The sequence below is a fragment of the Schistocerca piceifrons genome, chromosome 1 (assembly GCF_021461385.2).
Source record: "Schistocerca piceifrons isolate TAMUIC-IGC-003096 chromosome 1, iqSchPice1.1, whole genome shotgun sequence".
In the NCBI taxonomy this organism is placed as follows: domain Eukaryota; kingdom Metazoa; phylum Arthropoda; class Insecta; order Orthoptera; family Acrididae; genus Schistocerca; species Schistocerca piceifrons.
Genome location: NC_060138.1, coordinates 479,846,949 through 479,856,464, shown reverse-complemented (window position 1 = coordinate 479,856,464; position 9,516 = coordinate 479,846,949).

Genomic DNA, 9,516 nt, shown 5'->3' with positions numbered 1-9,516 from the left:
TACCTGTGAAATTAAGACACATGGCCGCAGTAGATATTTTTGGTCCGATTCCGAGAACTAACAGAGGTTTTTGCTACATTTTTGTCGCTGTTGAGCTCACTTCAAAATTTGTTACTTTCACTCCGTTACGCAAAGCTACTGCTAAAACTGTTTCGAAAGCATTTATAAAACATTTTCTATCTCATGTAGGGCATGTAATGAAAGTAATTTCCGACAATGGATCACAATTTCGTAGTAGTATATGGACACGCATGTTACGAGCTAGAAACATTTCTCCGATCTATATATCCAAGTACCACGCTTCTTCGAACCCTTGTGAAAGATTAATGAAGGAAATTGGTAAGCTGTGCAGAATATACTGCCACAAAAGACATATTGATTGGGATACACACATACTCTCATTCCAAGATGTAATTAATTCCATTCCAAATGAATCCACTATGCTATCTCCGACTGTTATACTGAAAAACGTTGAACCACCGAACAAAATTAAAGAATTAATAGAATTCCCCAAAAATCGTCGCCTACGACACCACGAAATAATTGACATTGCGCTGAACAACATCAAACGTGCCGCAGAGCGCCGGAGAAGACAGCAAAAACAGGTTTGTACACGCCGCGACTTTCACGTTGGACAGAAGATATTAGTACGTACACACTATTTATCCAGCAAATTAAAAGGTAAGTGCAGTAAATTTGAACTTCTATACGCAGGTCCGTATCGGATTCGCAGCATCCCTCACCCCAATGTTGTACACGTCGAAACTTTGAGAACCAGAAAATCGAAAGGCAATCACCATATCTCAAACATTAAACCGTTTATTGAGTGAAACCACTGTATGATTCAACACACTATGATGCCATTTACTAATGCAATTAATTCACCTGACTAATTATTGATGATTATCGTATTTTTTTTTTCTTGGCAAGTGCCCGGCAAGGTAAGGTTAGCAGGTCGCTTTTCTTGTCGTTACACATCAGACCGTGCACATTTTCCATTTTTTTGTGTATATGACTGTACTCCAGTTTTGTTTGTATGCACTATGAAATAGTTAAGATATAACACACACCAGTCGACTTTGACATTTTTTTTTTTTTGCCTTATGACATCTCAACATCGTGACTGTTTCACATTTTTTTTGCTACTGCATTGTATTATTCTGTGTACATTTTTGCATCTGAACACTGTCAACGTCTTTAACATATTACGTTTTCTGTCATGTTATGCTGTATGGTTAATTGTGTCACCATAAACCAGTCATTATTTAGTGGGTATATGATTTAAATGCAAGACATTAATCTCTGCTCATCAATTTCAGAAAGAAATGATGCATGTAAGAAATAAATTCAACATAAATGGGAATTTCACCTACGGAATAAACGAAAGGAGATGCAATAACTTTATGAGGAAGAGTAAAGGGATCAGGATTAACAAGCATTAACAAGACTATACTATACTCATCACAGAATAGCAGTCTTAACTAATTTTTTCTTTCAGAATACAAGGTGATTGATGCAGGCTGTCAGAGAGAACTACACATCTTAATTTTAGTGATGAAATATGCTAGAGATAAGGAATAGTTAGGTAATGAGTAATGAAGTGATTTTTTTGCAGATGATAGTGAATACTGATGAATAATGATGAAGGAAATGGTATTATGAATAATGAAGTTTTTCTCTACAGGTGATGATAATGGTGAAGTTATGATGATATGGATAATGAAGTTTTTTTTTCTTTATGCCACGTAGTTATTTAAGTATTTGTTGCGGTTTGCTTTGACAGCAGGTGTTACATTGCATAGTAGGATGACGGAAAGTTTTGGAAAGGACAGCTATGGAACACATTTTATACACATTTCACTACTTGTTAATTCGAAGTTCACTACTTTTCAGCATAGTGTGCGTTTCTTCTTTCAGGTCAATAATCCGTTTTTGTATTTTTTCCAGGAGAAGTTTTTCATGACACTTACTAAACCTGTTACTTATTATACCTGTTCTAGTACTTGCATTTTTATATTTTTTACCCATTTGTGTTTATCATTTATAAATGTGATCACATGTACTGCCTTGTTACATAATCTTGCTACAGCTGACTCATGACGAATGACGTTACCTATCCTCATTTGCAGCAATAGGTCAAAAGCAAAAAGTATTATGCCTCAGCAATTAATTATCGATCCCAACGCAATGCATTGCTACCAAAAAAATGTATTACCAGTCCCACATAATGTCACTAGTTTATGATAATTCTGAATAATACTGATCAACTCTGAATAGCATGTCACTCGAGTAATGACCTCTTAATGAGACTATATTCAAAATAATGCTTTGTCACTAGCTAATAACTGCCACTGTTTATTGTAATGCCTGTGATTACTAATGATTTGACTGTAATTAACTGATTTTTAATAATGACTTTGTAATGATCTGAATAATACTGAATGATGAACTATGTTTTATTCTATTCAATACTTGATGGCCACTGAGTGCCAATAATTAATGTCAATCAACAAAATTGTTATTAATTATGCCATTAATTAACTCTTGTTTTCAATGTTCATACTTTGTAATTGGAAATAAATGTGATTGTTTAATAATGCTTTGTAATTAGGAAAAGACTAATGATTCTTAATAGATTGGAATGACACATAATTAATTAACTATGGTACTGTTTAATAATGCTTTGTAATTAATTAAGGCTAATAATTCTTAGTATATTGAAATGACAAATGATTAATTAATTAACTGTAATTAGACAAATGATTAATTAACGACAAATGATTAATTAACTGTAATTATACAAATGATTAATTAACTGTAATTAGACAAATGATTAATTAAAGACAAATGATTAATTAACTGTAATTAGGAGAAGGTTAATGATTCTTGATTATACTCTGTAACTGAAAAGAATGCGATTATTTCATAATGCTTTGTAACCAGGAAAAGAAGGCTACTGATTCTGTGTAAAACAATTAATGAACATTTTTCTGTAATACTACATACTTGGTACAGAAATGTTCAATAACTGGGCTATGAATGCCACGAACTATCAATGAAGACTGTAATTGTCAATATTATGTGACTTGATGTCCTTCACCTCATAAGCTGACTACCCTGAATTACTGCAATGTCCATTTGTCCTGTTTATCCCAGTGATCATGGAGCACTATATTTGGTTTTGCACTAATTCTACGTTGGTGTGCCTTGTAAGAGTGTGGTGTTGACACGACATGCTGTCCACCACCATGAGCGATGAAGACATTATTATGGTCCCACTGTTTGGTGTACCTAATGTACTGCCAGAATGAAAACATGGGACATTACTACGACAGTTCAGTGTCTTGGCTACACTGATAAATTCTGATGGGAAAAGAACTTCAAGTTGTGTCACTTGGTGTTGTACTACTGTGGAAAGATATGGACTTTCAGAGCAGCTGTGTGCAATCTAAAGTGCTACAACCATGATGCAATCCTTCCCTTTCCTATCCTGATTCTTGTCACGTAAAGAAAAAATTTTTTTTGGTAACATCATTTATGTTCATAGGTTATACATTTTTCGATTCGCTAAACTCCAGTGTGAGTACACTTATGTCACTGGTCGACATGATGTTTGCCATTATGTTTATTTGTTGTGAAAATACTAAAGACATTTTTCAGTGCATGTGCACTTTGGACATGAATTTTTTTTTTGCCATTATGTTTATTTGTTGTGAAAATGCTAAAGACATTTTTCAGTGCATGTACACTTGTCAACATAATATTTTTTGCCAGTCTGTTTATTTGTTCTGAATATGCTAAAAAGAATTTTTTCAGTGCCTGTGCACTTTATCTGTCAAAAAGTTTGTATATACTTTTCTGATTTGCTACTATGTTTAGTATTCACATTTTGTCCTTGTCTGATATATTTTGTACTTAGTGCGTGTGCACAACATTTAAATATTCTGTAAGTTGTAGGATTTTGTTAATTAAAGAAAAATTTTGCCGCGCTTGGCAAGTCCAAATGACTCACCATCGCTGCCAAATTTTTGCCCCCCGAGTGGAGGGTTATGAAACACGTATGTAACGCAGCAGCGATGGCGAGGCATTGTAGCATCTGTGACCAGAGAGTATGCGCTTGACCGCGCGAGTGTTGCGAGCGGCTCTCAGTCAGTAGTAGTCTTTGCGAGTTAGTTGTCGCTATGCAGAGTAGCAGTCAGTCAGTCGTTGCGAGTCTGTAGCTCTGTCTAGTTGAGAGCAGTACTCAGTCTGTAGTCGTCATGCAGAGCGGTCGGTCAGTAGTAGCAGCCCAGTGCGGTTGTGTGATGTAGGCGGTCGGCAACAATGGTCAAGATGAGGAATAAGGTATACTGTTAATTAATATAATCATTAGATAATGAAAAATTTTATTTATTGTAATTATTCTCCAACAAGTCTCTCAATAATAATTTTTTATTTCAAAAGCATTTTCTCAAAAGTTTAATTTTTTTTGAACTAAAAATCTCGTTGCACTTCCCATTTCATTCCACTTCTTTTTGAAGAAAAATTTCACTAGAATTACAAAAAAAGGAGAATATTATTATTTGCAATGTAGTTCCTCCAAGTGGTGAGCAACAACAAGAGCAGATATGTGACATCCATTTATTCTGAGGTAAGACTTTAATTCTGATTGTTTTTACACAGGGCCAAAGACCGAAATTTCGGTTTAATTGTATTTTCTTGTCACTGAACGGACTTTAAATTTTGTGAAGAATTTATATTTGAGTCAGATTGCGTATTTCACATTTTTGTTGCCATTGTCAGTACATTTCATTGTGGGCAGGTTACGCATAGAGCGATGTCCATCAGCATTTCTAATTAATATCGTCCTTTTTCTTTTAAAAAAATTTGTGGGGAGGTTACACTCGGCTCCCATTTGTATTAAGTATTGTCACTTACATTTCCTATAAAAATACGGTGGGGAGGTTACAACACACAATACATAAATGTAGTATTATAAATATTGTAATGGAGCATGTTGTAAATAAATAAAAACAGTTAAAAAATAATCTTACATTAATTAGCAAGAACAACAAAGGTGAATTGACTATTAATTTTTCTGTCTGCGTACATCTTGCTTATCGTCAATAGGATCTAAAATATCTCCAATCACTCGGTGTTGTGTATCAGATGTGATGTCAAATTATCCATATGAATTGCAGTTTAAGCTTACTTTACAATTAACGTTTTTGGACAGAGAGTCTTATTATGATAATGTCTCAGATTCTGTAGTCAGTTCGCTGACTATTTTCGACGGCATTTTTTTGCACATTGTGACAGCTTTTCCACAATAAAAAAAGATCATATATTCCGCTGGTTGTTTATTTAATTGGTTTATGAGTACCTGTTGGTATTTCAAAAAGTCATAGACACATCAAAAAAAGTTTTGCATCATCCTGGTTCCCAGAATTCATAGCTCATGAACCAAGCCATTTTTCCAATAGCCAGTGACAGTGCAGGCATCTGTATTGTTATAATCGCTGTGAGAAGTAGACCTTTTATATTCCTAATAGTGATAATAAGTGGAAATGACGTAATAGTTAGTGGAATATCAGATAAAAACGCCTCACTCATTACAGCAGCCGTGGCTACGTCCGAGGTAACGCTAAGAATGAATTTTGAAGAGGAAACAAGAGAGGTGTCGCAGCGATTAGTACATTGGACTTGTATTCGGGAGCATGACAGTTCGCCGGCCGCTGTGTATTGAAAGCAATTTCACGGTTCAGCAGCTACGGTCGCAGGTTCGAATCCTGCCTCGGGCATTGATGTGTGTGATGTCCTTAGTTAGTTAGGTTTAAGTAGTTCTATGTTCTAGGGGACTGGTGACCTCAGACGTTAAGGCCCATAGTGCTCAGAGCCATTTGAACCATCTGAACCAGCATGAAGGTTCAAGTCTCCGTTGGCCATCCAGATTAAAGTTTTCTGTGGTTAACAGTAAATCACTTAAGGTGTGTGCCTGAGCACCATATCTAATGAGAAAATCTCTAATAGGATGGGCTCAAGGGGGCTCCACCAAGTTCCCGCATGGTCGACAGCCAAGCACCTTGTCGTACCTCCTCAGACTGGTTTCCCATTCCCTTGGTCAGCCCCTGGGCTGGGAGGAAGCGGTGGTCACCCAAAAGCAATGGCGCCAGGTCTTCACCGTTGAGATGGGGTGTGGCTATTGGAGACGTCACCAAAACCATCGCCTGGTTCGTCATACCCAGGGTCTCAAGATCCCACATCCACCACTGGCGCCTCTGCCTCTTGGGCTTCAGCAGCCAGAAATTCTGCCTTCACCTGCCACCACTGCCGGGCCGCTGCAGTTTCTGGCCCAGAGCATCTGAAACCGCCATAGCCTCCTCGCAGCCACCAGCGACGCACCAGAAATGTTGCCATTCGCGAGGTCCTGTGGAGATGGACGCTCCATAGCCCTTTCTAGTGCATGCAGATGACGCAGGATCCAATGCCTCCGTTAGGCATCCCCGTAGATCCCCGCTTACTTTACCTCTTCCGTACAAGAGCAGGCAGACACAAACTTTGCCGTCACCACCACTATGTGCCCCACTATAGCGGGAAGGAGGGGGAGGGGGCGAGGAGATGGAATATCTACAGCCCAGTCAGTACAGCACGGCGCTGTGTGATTTGTCCAACGCGGGGAGTGGAGCTCTGCTGGTTCTAGGCGCTGCAGTCTGGAACCGCGCGACTGCTACGGTCGCAGGTTATAATCCTGCCTCGGGCATGGATGTGCGTGATGTCCTTAGGTTAGTTAGGTTTAAGTAGTTCTAAGTTCTAGGGGTCTGATGACCTCAGAAGTTAAGTCACATAGTGCTCAGAGCCACTTGAACCATTTTTACCTCCACGGCCGTTGATGTTACACCTGGCGGAACTAGGGTTGATTTTCGGGTGTCCAATAGTGCATATTATGCAAATGTACTTTATTGTGGCTACTGCTGTATAAAGTGGTCACTTTTGCGTCAGTTTTATTTTTGAAGACCTTTTCAACTAACGTGGGATCATAGCCGTTATTAACTGCAATAGTTTTAATTATATTCATCTCTTCATTAAGTTTGTCAGGTGACAATGGTACAGAAACTGCACATTGACTGGCTGAATGGAAAAAAATGTTTTTTTATGGGAATGAGGGTGCACTGAACTAGCGGGCACAATTTGATCTATGTTAGTGGCTTTTGAAAAATACCGAAAGAAAGTCTGTCGTTGTCAATAGCAATACTGAGGTCCAAGTATATAAGGTGACAGTTATTATTGTCTAATTCACAAGTCAGACTGATTTTTTCATGAAGACTATTAAACATTTCAAGAAGAATTCCGCTGCCAGTGAATTAATGAAAATATCGATCAAGATCCCTGCCAGTGGTTACGCATTGCCAGACCATTAGGCGGTATAGTTTGCAATTGAAAACAAAATAGTTGTATTCTACTACTGTTCTTAGCAAACAAATTAAGTCAGTGATTTGCTCATCAGAAACTTTTTTTATCGTCAGTCTTCTGACTGCTTTGATGCTGCCCGCCACGAATTCCTCTCGTGTGCCAATCTCTTCAACTCAGAGTAGCACTTGCAACCTATGTACTCAATTATTTGCTGGATGTATTCCAATCTCTGTCTTCCTCTACAGTTTTTGCCCTCTACAGTTCCCTCTAGAAGCGTGGAAGTCATTCCCTTATGTCTTAACAGATGTCTTATCATCCTGTCCCTTCTCCTAGTCAGCGTTTTCTACATGTTCCTTTCCTCTCAGCCTCTGAGCAGAACCTTCCCATTCCTTACCTTATCAGTTCACTTAATTTACTACATACGTCTGTAGCACCACATCTAAAATGTTTAGATTCTCTTCCGGCTTTTCCACAATCCATGTTTCACTACCATACAATACTGTGTTCCAAACGTACATTCTCAGAAATTTCTTCCTCGAGTTATAGGCTACGTTTGATACTAGTAGATTTCATTTGGCTAGCAACGCCCTTATTTGCTAGTGCTAGTCTGATTTTGCTGCCCAGGTAGCAGAATTCCTTAACTTCATCTACTTCGTGACCATCATTCTTGATATTAAGTTTCTCGCGGTTCTCATTTCTACCATTTCTCATTACTTTCAAAATCTTTCTTGGATTTACTCTCAATCCATATTCTGTACTCTTTAGACTGTTCATTCCATTCGGCAGGTCATGTAACTATTCTACACTTTCTCTCAGAATAGCAATGTCATCAGCGAATCGTATCATTGATATCCTTTCACCTTGAATTTTAATTCCAGTCTGGAACCTTTCTTTTATTTCCATCATTGCTACTTCGATGTACAGATTGAACAGTAAGGGCGAAAGACTACATCCTTGTCTTAAACTCTTTTTAATCCGAGCACTTCGTTTTTGGTCGTACACTCTTATTATTCCTTCTTGTCTCTTGTACATATTGTATATTACCCGTCTCTTCCTTTACCGTACTCCTATTTTTCTCAGAATTTCTAACATCTTACGTCATTTTACATTGTCGAACATTTCTTCCAGATCGACAAATCCTGTGAACGTATCTTGATTTTTCTTTATTCATATTTCCATTATCAACCACAACGTCAAAACTGCGTCTCTGGTGCCTCTACCTTTTCTATAGCCAAACTGATCGTCCTCTAATACGTCCTCAATTTTTTTCTATTCTTCTGTACCTTATTCTTGTCAGCAACTTTGAAGCATGAGCTGTTAAGCTGATTGTGCGATAATTCTCGCACTTGCCATCTCTAGAAGTCTTTGGAATGATGTAGATTATATTTTTTCCGAAAGTCAGGTGCTATGTCGTCAGACTCATACATTCTACACACCAACGTGATAGTCGGTTTGTTGCCACTTCTTTTTTAAAAGTACGTAGGCAGTTCTCAATGATGTCAATGGCTGTTTGAACAGTTACGTTAGTATATAGGTTCGTAGTATCTAATGAAAACAATTTAGTATATTGGTCACACTGTAGATCACTGTTGATTTTACTGGCAAGATTTTTACTATTGACGACAGGCTATTTATTTCGAAAAAAACAAAGAAACCTTACTAATTCATGATATGCACTGTTCATACCCTTCACAATCGGACGTATCGGATTATGACTTCTATGTGCTTTAAACTGGGAACGCAATTTTGGGGCCTGTGGATCCATATTAATAATCTGTTTTTTATGAAACGGTTTAAGCAAATGCGGAGTGCTGTTAACGGCAACCCTAATTTCTTTTTGTATCATGGGGGTCGGATCCTCCTCTAGTTCCGAAACATTATTCTCCTCAAAAAATTATAATTTATTAGATACATATTCGTTCTGAGTAGCAACATTTACAGCATTCCCGTTTGTCAGACTTGATTATAAGGCCATTGTTTTTATTTAGTTTGACATTAATATTTTTAATCAATTTCTTGCTGTAATCGCACAGCAGTTTTTAGCTGCATGTTTCTCAAAAATACTACATAAATCATGATCTAGCCTCGTTTGTCGAGAAGCGTCTAATTTGACGCTATCAAGGCCTA